This window comes from Trachurus trachurus (assembly GCF_905171665.1).
Source record: "Trachurus trachurus genome assembly, chromosome: 20".
Taxonomy (NCBI): Eukaryota; Metazoa; Chordata; class Actinopteri; order Carangiformes; family Carangidae; genus Trachurus; species Trachurus trachurus.
Window position 1 is genome coordinate 9144860 of NC_139911.1, and position 16755 is coordinate 9161614.

General features: G+C 44.4%; 1 protein-coding gene across 1 annotated transcript in view; it reads left to right on the top strand.

Moving 5' to 3' along the window:
• The first annotated feature begins 515 nt into the window (after positions 1-515).
• zfhx4 (zinc finger homeobox 4) overlaps positions 516-16755 on the top strand; it is an 81176-nt gene continuing 64936 nt past the window's right edge. Inside the window, exon 1 of the mRNA XM_083995797.1 lies at positions 516-863. The gene's annotated coding sequence lies outside the window, so the exon portion shown is untranslated. The remainder of the gene's footprint in view (positions 864-16755) is intronic.

Below are 16755 nucleotides of genomic sequence, written 5' to 3' on the forward strand. Positions count from 1 at the left end.
AGCACGTGTAGAATAATATCGCTTAGTTATTATTATATTTCTTAAATGGGGAAATAAAGCATCGCTGTGTTGGAGCGTTCTGTGATACGCTTCGGAAATATTCATGTGCAAAACTTGTTTTGTTTTTTACATATATAGAAAAGATGACTTCTGAGCACTTGTGAGTAATTCAGTGTCCTGCCTGTTTGCTGTGCAGGAAGCGGTTGTCCATTGTTCCACATGTGATTCGGCCCTCAGAGAGAGAGACCGTACAAAAGGATTTTTCTGTGCGCATAGACCTATGCGGCCGCCAGGCCTCCGTGTGCGCGTCATTTGCAATGTGGAGACTGTTGATCAACTCACTAATTACACTTCTCTCCTCTCTCTCCCTCCCTCCCCGTCTCTCTTTTGCTCCCTCCCTCTCTCTCTCTTTCTCTCTCTCTCATTCGCCCTCTCTCTCTCTCTGTCTCTCTACCCATTCCCAGAGTGCATATCGGGAAATAGACACACAAAGACATGCGCACTCAACTTAATCAGCCATTTTTTTAAACAGGGCTAAAACGATAATAATTAGCAGAATAAAGACATATCGGATTTTCATTTCCTTTCCTCCGTTTCCCGACCCCCGTCCACAAGAGAAACTGCGAGGCAGCCCGTCGACACGTCGTTTCACCGCCACCGGAACCAAAATAAGGGATAGCTCTCAAAACGCTTGACATTTGTGATTTTACCCCTTCTTCCCAATATAAAGTTGGAGGATTATTGTAATTTTACCTGTTTTCCACGTTTTGATTGTCCTGTTACGCAAGCCACTGGATGTGACTGTTTTGTAAAGCCAAGAGCAGAGACAGAAGCGGAGGTGACGGCTTTGGAGGGGGAAGAAAGTAAGTTTTTTCCTTTCCTTTAACTTTTATTGAGTAGTTTGGGGTGTGTGTGTTAAATTTAGGGGTCGGGTATCGATTATCTATCTCGCTGGCGGATCTTTGACATCGGGGCTCTTTGGATAACAGGTGCTGGGTGTTTTTAGTCCAGAATAAAGGCGGATATCGTGATGTTAGTGCAACTCCGGCGCTTCGGCTACAATAAAACAAGCGGCTGACAGGATCGGAGGCGTTCTTACGCATGTGTCCGCGGTGTTAACAGTGGGTTATCACGTCCGGACCTGCCTTTTGCAAAGTTTATACGGTTGTTACTGAGATTGTGTGGTGGACGGACAGACCGGGCACTCAGCGTTAGATACAACGAGACGAGACGAGCGTTTTCCCCCCCGTTAGTGGCTTTGCGGTGTCTTTCCAGGAGCTCGATCCCTCGGACATGTCCGCTTTGAGCTTGTTTTCCAGTCGAGGGGTCCGGCTTCTTGTTTTTCCCCCAATACCCGACTCCTTCTGTCCCCAACCGCCAAAATATGTGATTTGAAGAGATCATGTGTCTCCACCGCAGCGCTCAAGCCATTTTTTCCCGAACACATCGGTTTTCATGCACCTTCCAGGCATTCACGACCAAAGTGACACGATCAGTCTCCCGACTCGATCCCCCTTTCGTCTGAATAAGAGTTTATCACTAAAACGGACAAAGTAACATCTTTATTAAAGGATTCTTGACAAAAAGCGACCCGCATTCACCGGTCACATCTTTCATCTTTACCTGCTGCGCTTTTAAAGTAGTCTCACTTTACCGAGGCGTGGGTGGCTGCGGTGTCCGGAAGGGAGACCGATCGCTGGGCTACTGATAGCATGGCGAGTCCCTTCAGAGCCAGCCAACTCCTGGAGAGATGCTTTTTGCTTTCGCACAGGCATTTGTAAAGATCAGACTGTATCCAGCTCATACTCTAATGATCTTTATTGGTAGGCTATTAACACATTTTAAATTCCTTTCTTGCATAGTCAGTAAGTTCATTTTCCACCCTCGGTCCCCATCCGCGTCAGTGGCTTTAGCTCTAATTTCCTTCTATAAATTGTCGTTCCCTTAAATCCCAGAGATGCTGGTTGCAACACCTTCTCTAAGTTGTCGTTTGGTGTTGTTTTGTGTTCATTTAGGGAACAGAGCGCAGAGGTAGATGTTCTCAAGTGTTTTTTACGCCCTGTTGGCTGTTTTTTTCGAGGTAGGTAGATAGACTTGGCTGCGATTGGGACGCGACAGTGACAGGGGGGACATCGATCGTACGGGAGGAAAAAAAAAAAAAAAAAAAAAAACATCAGGGCCAAGGGGCCAGTCTGTCTCCAACCCCGGTATGTAGGCTAACGGTGTAGTGAGTGTGTGTGAGTACCAAGAGAGACTGTATAGGCTCCAAATAAACGGTGCGCCAGTATAGGATAGGCGACCTTTTTATAGGACTGTCTGTTCTTCTACACGGCTTTCCTGGCTTTTTGCATGGATCTGAGAGCGAAGAAGAGGCTTTTCAACCAGTTTTTCCAAATGTGGCATACACTTCTAAATTTGTTTGAATTAGACAACACTCACTGGGTTTTCTATATAGACTCTACAGACATTTTTAATACAAATACAGGATTTTGTGTAGAATCTCGTAGTGCAAGTAAGGGACGTTATTACTGCTTTAAGAATCAGAGTGTATTATTATGGTTATTATTATTATATACATAAACTGATTTTTAAATTTAAAAATATGAATTAAAATAAGATTTCCCATTTTTTAGTCAAATTAAATCTGATCTTAAATCAGATCAGTTTTATAGATGGATAAACACTGAACACTGGTGTGTTTTTTAGACTCAATGGATCTCCACTCTAGTCAGACGATTTAATTGCATCTGCATAAAATCCTACATTTCATTATAAAAATACAACTTAGGCCTAATAGTGATAATAATAATAAAAAAAAATCCAAAAGTGAAATTAGGAGAAGAGATGGTCCTGTCTAATTGCAGTGTATTTCATCAGTTAATGATGGTATTGTCTCACTCTATAATAACAGAATCTCTAAGTTATTTTTCTTGTCTTGCAAATGAGAGAATTTTTTGAGCTTTATGTTTGCAGAAGCCCAGGCCCCTTGTTTTTGTTTTTCTCCTCATTGTGTCTTAGCACTATCAAAGGCTGGGTGTGTGTGTGTGTATATCTCTCTGCATGTTAGTTAAGCAGCTTGTAACATTCATTTTTATCCGTGGCGGTGGAGGGGAGGAATAAAAAAAACATATAGTGTGAGAGATGGGCAGATAGCCCTGGGAGGACAATAGCTGTTGGCTTGAAAATGCTCCTTGATTATTAAAAGCTAATGCATTTTCAGCGTTGCAGCCTTCATTAAGGGTGCGGATGGAGGGGGTAGTGGGTGGGTGGTTGGGGGGGGGGGACAAGAGGGATGAGAGGGTACTCGGAGGAGGAGAGGATGGGAGAGAGAGAGAGAGAGAGAGAGAGAGGGAGACAGGGGCTGAGTCTGTCCTATAACTCCTGGGCCCAAGACACATGCAGCTAGAAGATTGGCTCGGGCCTCTCCTAGGGGTCGACAATGTGTCATTTCCACCCGGCTAGATTGCCCTCTGCCTATCTGATATTAATGTGCAAATCAATATTTCAAGGATTAAATTTCCCTTCTTCATTTTTTATGGTTTCTACCTCAATAAGTCTCCCGTCTAATAGAGGAGGCTGGATGATTTAGAAGCCTTTGCTGCAGAAAGAGAGAGGGAGAGAGAAAGAAATAGAGAGGAGCTTTGCAACAAGACTATCGCTGCATTTTAATGTTCTTCCTCGTGGATCCCCCATAGGCCCTTAGTAAGGAGGGCTATATCGCTGCTTTACAGTGTAAAGACAGCCAATTTGGCTAAAAAGGCAGAAAGGGAAAATATGAGTCCGGTTGAATACTTAAGACGCTGTGGTAATCCGAGTAGCAGGTATTAGCGAGCAGGAGCTCCCCCCTCAAAGACACACACACACACACACACACAGAGCTACATCCAAACCTGCATTACCAGCCGTCATGCTTCGGTGAACAGTATAGCTTACTACACGCTGGACTGCTATAACAATATATTTTTTCTTCTTCTTTTTCTCCTCCACTTTTCGCCTCTTTTTTTTTTTTTTTTTGCATAGAAGCCCACTGACATCCGTTGGAGAGATTTACTCTCCTGTGTAATAACATCTGGCGTATGTGTGTGATAGAAATGAATCACTCTGACACAATGACCCATGTATGATTATTGGGGAAGGGAGGAGCGTATTACCATAGTCATAATGCTGCATCTCATTGAAAGTCAACTAAATGAGCTTGGACCCTTTGACTCCCCATAGACATTCATTAAGGGACAGTGCACACAGAGGCGTCTGTCTGCCAATAGGTGTGCGTCTGTGCATGTGTGTTTATTTAATCCCTCTTCCCGCACCAGTTGGTGCGTGTGTGCATGCGTGTGTATATGCGTGTCCGGCAGCAGCACAGTGTGAATCCCCCCCTCCCCTCCCAAAAAAAAAAAAAAAAACTCAGTCTCAGTCACCCCCTCCCTCCCTCTTTCCCCATTCAGCCTTAGCAGCAGAACAGAGTAGACTGTTTTAACATACTCTTGATAGGGAGAGTGTCAGCGAGTGAAAACAAGAAAAGAGAGGGAGAAAGAGACAGAGGAAGAGGCACAAAAGATCTCTAATTGTAGCACGACCGCTTGGCTTCCTCCCTGATTCACGGCCATTACGATGTGAAAAGCACAACCGCCTGTCCTCCATTATTAAAACGGCAGGCCAACACACACTCTCACATCCACACACACACACTCACTGAGGGGGGAATCATGTAGATTTTTTTTTGTTTCATATCTATGGCTCAAATAACTGTTACCATTTCTGGCCACCAGCTTTAAGGAGATTCAATATTAAACCAATCCAGCACTTCTCCTTACACACATGATTGGTGGTTGAATTTACAAAGTAATAGCGAATTCTTCATTTGAAGGTTTCCAGGCTGTGGCAGTGCAGCTATAATCCCAACCACAGTCACATATAAACCCAACCAGTGTTGCACCAATAGTATTTGACTCTTACGGACCAACTTGTCTTTTTCAGAGTCTCTCCTTCACACTCATTCTTTCGCTTTTTCATAGATGGTGTTTTATGCAACGACTGTTATGCAACTGTTTGAAGCATGGAGGTTTTTGATGCAAAGAGGTGTCTAACAGCTGAATTTTCTACAGAGATCAAGGTTCAATATTCTCCTGGTTATGTCGTGTGTGTGTATGTGTGAGGGAGAGAGGGGGTGGGAGGAGGGTGGGTGACGGTCTGCAGTAGTAGTGTCAGGGTCTCCTGGCTCACGGAGGCCTGTAGGGGGACAAGCTAAGAAGTCCACAGCAGCTCAGCATTATGTCTCAAAGAGGGGGTGGGGGGGGGGCTTCCTGTGTCAGCCCTGGGGCACCACCGCTAACACACACTTTCTCTCTATCACACACACTGAGCGAGAGGCGGAGGAGGGTTAAAGACTTGGACCGAGATCAAGCCCCTCCGTAGCTCCCGGGGAGAGAGCTTGTGAATATGCGAGTTTTAGTGTAATTAGCACTTAATTATATTAACATATGCAAATTGTCAGGCGGAGAGCTTGTACCGCCGGTGGGTATCGGCTGAGATACAAGTGACTCTATTGTACCGCCATGGCAGAAAAGAGAATAATGGGTGTGTGTAAGGCAACCAGCCAGCAGCCAGCCAGTCAGCCCCCCCATGGTAGCACATAACCAGCTAGCTCATTTAAGTCTCTGGCTGGCCGCTTTGCCAAATTTCATTAGTCGCCATGACGACTTGGCTAATTGTGCTGACTAATGTCCCCTGATCTGTCGTCAGTGGAGATGGGTGTGTGTCCCCGTGCCCCCAAAACATGAGAGGAGCAGAGTGAGAGAGAGAGAGAGAGGCCCGACTGTCCAGATGAAACCAGCTCACAATGACTCCTATTTGCACACGTTCCGCTTGTAAGAGTATTTGCATATTCAAAAATACTCGGCCATCTTTCCGGGTCTGCTCAGTGTGTGTGGCGTTTTTGCATGTGCACACCTGCGCTGGCACCGGCCGCGAGCATGTGTTGGCAATGTGTCGGCGGGGATGACAGCAGTTGAGTTTTTATGTGTGCTGTGTGTCAGTATGTGTGTGTGTGTGTGTGTGTGTCACATGTGTAACACGCTGCTGTCAGTGAAGCGAGACTTGGACTGTGAGGCCGATACGGCCCCTGTGTGTAGCGACATAGCAGAATTTGTTTTTGATTATTGTACAAGACTGGGATTCTGGCAGAGAGAAGCCGAGGCCTAAATAACAGGGACAAGGAGTTCTACCTTCAGCCTTTCTTCTCATTCCATCCAAATATCTAATTTCAACACATCTTTATAGCCACCCCCCACTGAGCTCTAGGACTTTATTTTTTAGGAGGGGGGATACGCGGGGGGGTGGACAAACATTTAATGTTCTGTGCTTCCCGCTAGCCAAAGGTGGCTGGAGATTGGACCTAGTTGGTGCTACTAGTACTTGCATGCTAATCCTGTTTTTTGACAGGAACGTAAACTGATATAATTGCTTTTCAGAGGCAGGAACGGCGGTTTATACAAGTGTGAAAGCACGGGAAAGGGGATTAGCATTATTTTGCATAATGCTGGGCAGGCACTGAATGGGGCATTGAACGCTTGACTGGGTGACAGAGATGAAAGAGAGATGAAATGCTCTACCCCTCTTCGTTCTCTCCCTCCCTCCCTCCCTCTCTCTGCCATCTCTCCCCTTTCCAGTCCGTCTGTCTCCGGCCCGCTGTTGCTGCCTGGTCGAGGGCTGTGTGTGTGTGTTTGCTGGACAGGACCCCGGAAACACCAGGCCAGAGATTCCGACTGTTTGTTCGGATGCCAACAGATGGAAGTTGTCATGTGAGGCAATATGTATGATAATAGAGTAACTGTGGAGACTGGTAAACTCCAGGCTCTCCTAAGCCTCCACGTATATACTAAACTGCATCCCTAAAGCACTGGAGTGTGCAATTATGTAGTGGATGGATGTGGCTCAGGTAGCATTTACATGGAAGGAAGGGGGCGGCTTTCATGGATCAGATCAAACTACACTGTTCTTACATTTTCCTTTATTGAGATGTTTACGAAGGATTTGGATGGATCTCGTCTGGGTAGTAGCGAACTGTGGAACCGCCAGGCAGGTGTGTTTTATGTGAATGCCTGAGCGTTGTGTGAGCTCCGCTGGTAGTAGTGGCAGCAGGAGGAGGAGGGGGGTGAATGGGGGGGTACACGAGGGTGGTGGTGACGCAGCTTAAAATTGCCACGGTGACTTCCATATGACCCAACTCGACTTTGTGAGTAATTTATGATCAACCGTCATTATTGCTATTGCATCTGGTGTATGGAAATGATCCAGCGCTGAGGGAGGGGCGTGAGATTGGGTGGTGGAGAACATGAACGCCACAAAGGCTGGTGTGGCCTGTTTTTGTTGTCTCTCATTGGACAGGATCCTCTTTCTTTGACCTTTTGCACGCCTTCCCTCGCCTTTCATATGCTAATGCCGGCCAGACCCGAGGAGGAAACGTGCTGGAGCTGAGTGGAGGAGGACAAAGACTCCTCTCTCTTTCTCTGCCTCCTTTCCACGCTATATCTTCTCTTTTCTTGCCTCTTCCCCTCTCAAGCAACTTGACAGACTTTGGCATGAAAGGAAGTGAGTGCTTAGCGGATAGGAAAGGTGGGGATGGCGTTGTTGCTGTGACCCACACCACCTGTGAGGATCAAGTGCGCTGCAGCGATCCTTGGTTATGTGTATGTGGACTGTTATTTTGAGTGGCCCTTGTAGTGGGTATTGCAGATCGGTAATCGTTTGAGCCGTGCCGCCGGTACTGTTATAGCTCAGGCTAGAGTCGGTGGAGGAGTGATTTGTTGCTTTTCCAGTGAAGCTAGTCAAGTTGTCATACGGGGTCTATATTTTTCCCCGTCTCTCTGAGCTCTGCCAAGTCTATCTTATTACAACCAGTAAAGCACTGTCTCTGGTCAGGTAAAAGGATACTAATATAGTTACTACAACTCTCCCTTAACATAATGCTCCAGTGCACCACACTGTAGAGCATGACGTGGTTTCAACGCTCTTTTGGCTCTCTTATGGGAAGGGGGCATGTTATCTGTAGGAAATGTAATTTTTGTCCTCATTGAAATCGTTCATTATTGAGCGCGGTTATCTAAATGTTTTTGTTGCTGTTGGTCCAGCGCCAGTTAGGATTGCGTTACCCTCTCTCTCTCTCACTCTCTCTCTCTCATGTCTCCGTGTGTCTCTCTCTCTCTCGCTCGCTCGCTCGCTCTCATCTTGCCAGACCTTCATCAGTCTCTTAAGGGAAAATAGAAAGAGGGGGATTTTTCTCTTCCCTCTGTGCTCTGTCCCGTTCTCAGGCTCTCCTGCCTATTTTGCATGAGCCATCTCGTACAGGATATTAGCCACAGAAAAAAAAAGAAAAAACATGGGGTCTGGGTATTTCATTTAGAATAATATGTTTATTCTTTTTATTTCAAAGTGGAAGTGGGGGGATTCCACTGGGTGGGGAAAGAACAATCGGGGCCGTGTGTTAGAGGACTCTTTCTGTTTGATCTGGGGTCCTGTGGGCCCTGGGGGTGGCTGGGATTCTCAGGTTTAGGTCAAATAAAATGGGATGGTGGAAAAATGAGGCCCTGTCTTTTCTCTCATATTGTCTCACAGATTTGCTTTCTCTGTGTATCTCTGTTGGTGTCTCTGGATCTCGTGTTGCTGTCTGTCTCGTCTTTCATTTGCGTCTGCTGTGTTTTTTTTTTTTGTTTTTTTTTCTCGGCCTTTTGATAGGCATGGTGGTCAGGTAGGGAGGGGAGTTGATAGCAAACAGTGATTGGGCAATTTGAATGCAAAGAGAAACTCCCTCCTCTCCCTCCCTGTGTTCGCCCTGTCTGTAAACTTTTGCTTTGGTGCTGAATCTTTCTGTTGATTCTCATTTCTTTCTTGTAAATTGGTGTTGACTTGATGCTGCAGTGACCATTCAGACTGTGACATTTGTTTGTCCTCCGCACTCCTTGATGCAATCACCGTGAAGGACACTTTCTTAGCCCTTCAGGTCCATGTGAGTGCCTCCAAGTCCTCAACTTACATATTCAACAAAGCATTCAGCAGCCTTTAGAAAGGTTTGTCCCTCTTGTACTTACCAACCAAATAGTGCACAGCACAGAAGGTTATGTGCCACATTTTATCGATTGCTCTCGGAAGTATTTTCATAGCCGTAAAAGCTGGCAAGGTTAAAAACAAAAAGCAGCAAAAAAAATATGCCCAACTACCTCGTTCAAACAGAAGTTAAAAAGACGAGCTGTGAGTTGAGGAGGGAAAAAAAGTTAATGACTAACTAAGTTTTTCCAGGTTTCAGAAAAGATACACCACAATAGCACAAGACGTCTCATGACAAATGATACATTCTCTCCCGTGCTGACCAAAGACAAAGGCAGGGATTGAAAAGGCAGAGAGCCCAGTCACATGACACATGCACATTAATAGACCTTAATGAAAAATGGAGAAGTGAGTGATTCTCTATATCTGTAGAAATAATTTAATAAACTCTTCCAGTGCAGATTAGAAACAAATTATTGTGTTTTTTTCCTCCTACACCAGAGCATCTGCATCAAATCACTTTTACTTTCTCCTCGGCTCATGTGTAATATTTGTATGTGTCAACATCTGCACGGGCCTCCGTATGCATGTATATTGCATGTCCTCGACATGATTGGCACGTGGTATTCCTGAAGGCAATAGCATGTGGATATCAAGGCCATTGGCAGAGCTCCTCGGGGGAATAAATGGCTAATTAATTATGCATGACTTGTGGGCTTAAACAAACAGTGTAATAAGAGATGAGACGCATTTACCAAAGAAATGTGTCTCGAGTTGCATGGAGACCTTTTCAGTGCTGTTATTATTATTATTATTAAAATAATAATAATAATAAAAATAATCACAATAGTTCAACTGAAATTCCTTTGACTTAATGAACAGCTTGAGTCAGTAAGAAGACAGATGTTACATATGATCTGCAGGTGCTGGACTAGTTGCCCATGCACCCAGACTAAATAAGAATATTTCTTTGTACTCTGTCTTTGTACCACAGGAATATTTGCACAGTGTTAAAAAAATAAAATCTTTTTTATTTCAAATGTAGCTCCCACTCTGATTTAATATAGGCAAGCAAGTATATGTCTCCCCAAATTTCTTGAGCAGACTCCAGCCAACACTATCCCGCTCAAACCATGCCTTTTTTTTTCTGGCCTGGCACCAGCCGTGGAATAATCTTTAATTATTTGCTTTTAAAGAAAAAAAAAAGACTCCTTTTTCTGTGACAGTAAAGAAGAAGAGCAGAGCACGCAGCAGGAATGTTCTTGTATATGAAATTGTAGGTATTAACAGGGCTGGTTTTGTCAGTGGTTTCGCTGATGTATCAGCTCTCTGCCTCTAGACTAAATAAAGAGGGGAGTTTTGCCGTGTTTCATCCCAGCTGAGATGAGCAGATATAGGAGGGCTTTGGAGGAATTGTTAAAAAAGCAAAGTACGGCTGAAGAATAGACCTCTTCCTTAACACAATACCTAAACAAGTGTCACGATGTGGTGATGGATGATTCACTGGCCTCTTTGGCCAGTTGGACGTACTCACTCTTATAGCTTTTTTTGTAATAACGTAAAAAGGAAAGACAAACATTTTCCTTTTCACGACACATATTACATGTCATTTTAAAAATAAGGAACATTTGTTCGTGTGTGTGTTGGAGAGCGAGTGAAAGAAAAGAGGGAGATTGCTGACCCAGCTGCTTTGCCATTGACCCCAATGCTCCCCTGTCACATTATGGGCAGTGTAACACACATACACACACATGTAGGAAGACGTCTTACTTTCATGTTGATAATTGAACAGTGAGAACACTGAGGAGTTTTAGATTTCAATATGTTATTGTGTCATTTATATCTAATAGCGGTTATTTCCTACAGCAAACAGTAAGGTAATGGGTCCATTTCATCCCGGTTCCCTCTCAGTGGGTTTTTTGATAAAGGAATATTGCACTGCTAATCTAAAACCACACTAATTACATCTGACAGTTGTTTGTTTGTAGTGAAATCCAATTAAAATGTACACTTTTCAACTCCATTGCTCATTTTTTTTCCCTCCCCCCATTCTCTTTCTTCCCTCCCACGGTAACCAGAAAAAGAGTCTATGATGGCATAAATAACAACTGTGCTTTCCTTGTGGTTTTTGTGAGAAGAGGGCAAACTCACAACAGCTGTCAGAAAAAGGGGGTTTGTTTAAAAAGCAAATGGCTTTGGTCTAAAGTTCATTTGGAGACCTCTCTAATTAAATAGAGAGCCAAAAGCTTAAGTTAATTAGTAATTCCCTCGGTCTAGAAATTAGACCTGTCACGAGTATTCGAGCTCTTGGAAAACCAAAAGGTATGTGTGCATTTGTGTTTTGTGTGTTTTTCCACAAATCCCTTATGCCTGCTCCCATCTCCACTGTTTTCATCTCTGCTTTTTACTTATGCAAGGCCCTCACTTTAAAAACATTTTTTTTTTTTTACCCCCCCTCCCTTGAAATGCCCGAGACATTAATGGTGTGTTTGTGGCGTGTCACAGAAGTGCTCGGTAGATGTTTAAGTGAGGGGCACATAGCTCGTGGCGTCAGTCAGGATACCTGCCCTATGATTATGTTTATGAAGATAATGACAGGGCTAGGGTCCTGCCGAGTACCGTCTTTAGAAAACAGTTGGGGTTTGAACTTTAAACTTTATTGTAACCCCCGAAAAGAAGTGGAAGGCCTCGGTTGCCGTGTACGAGAAATATCTACACAATTAGCAAGGTGTCTCTGTCTCCTCGCTACACTGACTGTAAAAGCAAATGCTCTTCTCTTCTCTTCTCTTCTCTTCTCTTCTCTTCTCTTCTCTTCTCTTCTCTTCTCTTCTCTTTGTGACAATGCATTAACAACCACTGTATAGGCCACTATTCATTAGCTGTACCTCCAGCTTGTTTTCTTGGTCACTTGATACTGATAGACATCTTTTCACCAAATAGGGCAACATATGCGACATTTTTTTCCCCCTTTCCTAAAAAGGAATGAACTTTTGGCAACAAGTAGCCAGAGTTGCTACATTAGTTTGTAATGCTTAATAATAGGTTCCAAAATATCAGCAGGACTTGCTGCTCTTACAAAACTGATTTGAGTGCTTCTTTTTTAATTTGAGCCTGCTGAGGCCCTCCGAGGAGGAGAAGTATTTTGAGAAAATAGTCTGCCTTTTTTTTTTTTAAACGTCTTAAAATAAAGTTTGCCATATAAGTTGTTTCACAAGTGTCTGAGTTATCATAGCATAAAATAAGCAGAGAATCTGAGGCTCATGGTGGTTGATACAGCATAACCAGCCGTTTATATTTGCCAGGTGGATGTGAAATGCCTGCGTCAGAGACTGCTCTCTGTGTCTGTCTGTGAGCCTCTGCTATCCTTGACTGACGTGGACAATGTTTGCTTAACCTCTTCTGCGCAGCACTACCACAGCCTTGTCAATTTAAGTGTGTGTGTGTGTATGTGTGTGTAAGCGAGGGAGAGAGTCCAGCAATGGTAGCTTTCATTTTTCATGTCCCCAGCAGTATTTTTTTCTAAACAAACCTGCTGAGAGGCAGAGTGAGAGATAGAGAAGGGTCTGAATCAACACAAATGAGTGATATTTGTTCGCCTATGTTTTTTCAGGGCGAGTATGATGAGGATGATGATGATGATTTGCATCTACACACCCCGGGAGAAAAAACATGCATTTTAGAGATTTTTTTTTAATGCTTTGTATTTAGCAGGATTATTTATTTCACTTGGCAAAAATAATCCAACCCTGCCACCCCCTTCAACTTGCTATGTTATTGCAGTGATGAGGTGGTGGTGTGTGTGTCTCTCTCTCTCTCTCCCTCAGCGCCTGTGTGTGTGTGTGTGTGTGCGTCCATGGTCTCATGCTTTTGCCTCATCCAAAAGATAAGGCTGTGATTTATGTAACAGCTAAGCCCTTTCATATTGTGTATGTTGTACCTTACAAGAGCATGATGAGCAGGCTAGATTAATATTTATTTAGCACAGGCAAATCAAGGATTAAGCAGTCATCATTTTAGCACTAATCCATGTCTCTGGTGAGATGCAGAGACAAAGAGAGGCAGATTACTAAACACATAACACCGCAAAACCACAATTAGTTGGCGACTTGCTTTTTCCCCCCTCGGCCCGGGCAGAGGAAGAGATGTCCAGTGTGTCCGTCCGCGCACACGTGCACATTTGCAAAGTTGTGTTTAACTTTACAGCCTCTTGCACTCGTCTCCTATTGTTGTCTGCGTTTGTTTGCGTCTCTCTGACTTTTAACTTCTGGTTCTCACCCTCCTCCGTTCTACAATAGGATCCCTCTTTGAAATTAGCGGTTTGTCTGATTCACTCATCTGACGTAAAAGTGTCTCATGATCTTTCCACTGTCCGAGCACGCACACACGCACACGCATAGGCACGCACACACACGCACGCACACACACACACACACACACACACACACACACACACACACACACACACACACACACACACACACACACACACACAGGCTGACACACATGCATGAGCAATGAATACTTCTTTCTTAGCTCCAACCACGTGGGAGAGGGACAGTTTGCTTATACTGTATGAGTGTGTTCGTGTGTGTGTGTGTGTGTGTGTGTTTGTGTGTGTGTGTGTACAAGTGTGTGTGTTTTCAGTTACTTGGGAGTCTGCAAATAAAATTACATTCTTTACTAATTGAGTTAAACTGCTTTGCTGGAGATGTGGCAAAAAAGATGAAAGCTCCCTGTGTATGTTTTGTGTTTGTATGTTGTGAGTCCATGCGTGTGTGTGCATGTGCGTGTGTGTGTGTGTGCGACTGTGCGTGTGTGAACTTGAGTGTGTAGGGTGGTAATCCAGTTAGCTCTTAACACTTTAAGGTGGTAACCACAGATACTGTGTGTGTGTTACTGTAGTAAGGTATTAGCTTTGGCATATGCAGAGTGTCAAACTTAGTCTTGCTAAACAGATAACAAACAGCTGGAGCTGGAACGGGGGGGAAAAAGGTGTGTGTGTGTGTGTAAGTGTGAGTGTGTGTGCAAGGCTGCATCTGTCTGAGTATGTGTTGTCTGTAGGAGGGCACCCTTCACATAGGGAGCAACAACAAGGAACACTAAAAAAAAAAAAAAAAAAGAGCACTGGAGAGCTGTAGCAGTGTTGTAGGGGGCGATATGGGGAGGAAAGAAAGTGGTAGTGGGTGGGTGGAGGGGTGGGGGGGTTAAACCAGATGTGAGGGCGATTGAGAGAGAATAAAAAGAGAGATAAATAAAAAGAATGAACAGACAAGTCATGCTGCGATGGAGAAAGACAGGGAGAAGCACAGAGAGAGAGAATGCCATCCTCAGTTCCCCTTTGCCCTCCTTCCTCTCTCTCACCCGGCCACTGAATGTTAATAGCCTTTCTGCCTCACCCCCCCACATGCTCACACACACACACACACACACACACACATGCACACACACACCCCCTCCAATCCCTCCCCATGGACACTGGCGCATTGTTTGTGGCAGTGCTTCTATTCTTTCAAACTTAATTACCTTCTTGCCTTTTGTGGCGTCAGGGGCTGGAAGTTTTGCTCCGTGGCAGTGGAGGTCGTCACACATTCTTTAGCGGTGCATTCCCTTAATCTGGAGGGTGGAGGTGGAGGGGGTAAAGAGACAGAGGAGAAGAGTCTAGAGAGTTGAGGTTTTTTTTTTTTTTTTTTTACCAGCGTGTGCTTCTAAGGTGGTTATAGTACCCCTCCTGTGCACGTGTACGCACGCGTGCACGGTCATAATAGTCAGGGCATAGGCTGCCCTTTGTTTGTGCGGTTCATTTCCAATCAACCCTAATTAACTAGAGAGTGTTTCCAGATTGCTGGCAAAAGAAAAATCCCCACTTTTTTTTTCACTCCCATTGGTCTCTGCTGTTTTGAGTTCAAGGAAGAGGAGGAAAAAAAACTGGAGGCATTAGCTATGTAGATTGGCTTTGCCTTTGATGCTGGAAAAATCTTTAGCAAGGGCAGTAAGTGGTGACTGCGACCCAGCAGTGTCTGACTGTTTATTTTCATGTTTCGGTTTGAGTTTAGTTTGAAATATTGCCTCTTCAAAGGCGTGAGACTTGTGCATATATTTAGACTGGACTGTGTAAGCCCAAAGTCCATTTGTAAAAATGTTAAATCCAGTCAAACTTGTCTTTAATCCATTAAACTTTGTCTCTATAAAGCCATGCAAGCCTTGGACCCACATCCAAATTATCATAATGAAAACCTACTCAATGGAAATAAATGTTACTGAGCTCCACACTCAGTAGGATTTTTTTTTTTGAGGGGCCGGAGGACATGAGAGATGTTTTCACCTCAACCTGGTTGAAGTTGGGATAGGGGCTGGTGTAATCTGATCCTAAATCAGATTTTAGGACCCATCTGTGGCTTGAGTGATATAATTCTCCCTGTGCTCTGAGAGAGAGAGGGGAAAAAGGCAAACACGTCCTCTGGCTTCACAGTTCACTCATCTGGTTAACAAGTTTGTTTTTGCATAGTTGACTACTTTCGTTTCTTCTGATGCTCTCATCTCACATGTTGCTTGTTATTTTCTACGTTGGCCAGATCTTTTTTTTTAATTCTTCTTCTTTTTTCTTTTTTTTTCTCCCTAACAATAGAATATCAGGTATACGGACCTGAGGGCAGTTGGGTGTAATGTTACCTGAGCAACCAATGAGACCAATTAACTTGTCATCAACCTGAGGGATAGAACCTGCATACCTGCTCTAGGAAAAGAAAGAACAGACCACTTCCATCCTCTGCCTTCCTCCTCATTATCCCTATCCCTCCTCCTCCTCCTTTAAACCTCTCTCTCAGTCGTTCGCTTCCTTCTGCAAACCGCGATCGTTGCTCATGTAGGCGTAATTTTGATTTTGATTTGCTAAAAGCCATTTTTGCGGAGTAGGTAATTTGTCGAACAAGATTCCTGTGCTAAATGGAGTAGTGCTTGCTTTAGGTGTCTGAGCTGCACCTTGCAGTAATGATAAGGTGTCTTTTGGTAATGAAGGCCTTTGCTCACAAGGGAGAGACAGGGAAGAGGACAGCCAGACAGAAAGAAGGGTGTGGGGGCACTGGGGAGAGCCACGCCATCTAACGTCTAATGTTACACCTCCAGGCAACAAACAACAGCTACGTGAAAACTCTTTGTGCCGTGAAGAAAAAAAACAGTTGGTCACGCAGTTTTCTCCCCCGTCCTCTCTTTGGAGACTTTAAACAGAGAGCATTAGGCGGTCCTCGGTGGGTCTGTGCGTGTGAGTGTATGTGTTTGTGCACGCATGCATCAGTACTCTTTGATGGCAGCCAAAGCTCCTCTCGCATTGTGAAGAAGGAGATAATTCCCCTCCTCCTTCATCCACTTCGTTTTTCATCCCTCCGTTTCTGCATGGCAACAAATAAACAGGTCTAATTAGACCGGAGTAGGCCTATTCATGGCACTGACAGTGGGAGATGGATGCACAGGCTTTCACAGTGCCCTTCGCCTTTGTCTTTGGCTAACGCTTGGTGACATTTTGATAGAAGATTTGGTGTTAGACTGAGGGGCCACATGCTGAGAGAGGTATGACCTTCTAAGAGACCTCAAGGAATGGACATAAAGCCATAGTCTCACGCTGTCTTCTGACTTTGTTGTTTGACTTTGCTAGGCTTCACGGGTCACCTTCAGGATTTTATTTCACCAGTTATTACCTGAGCTCACATATGTCCCCAA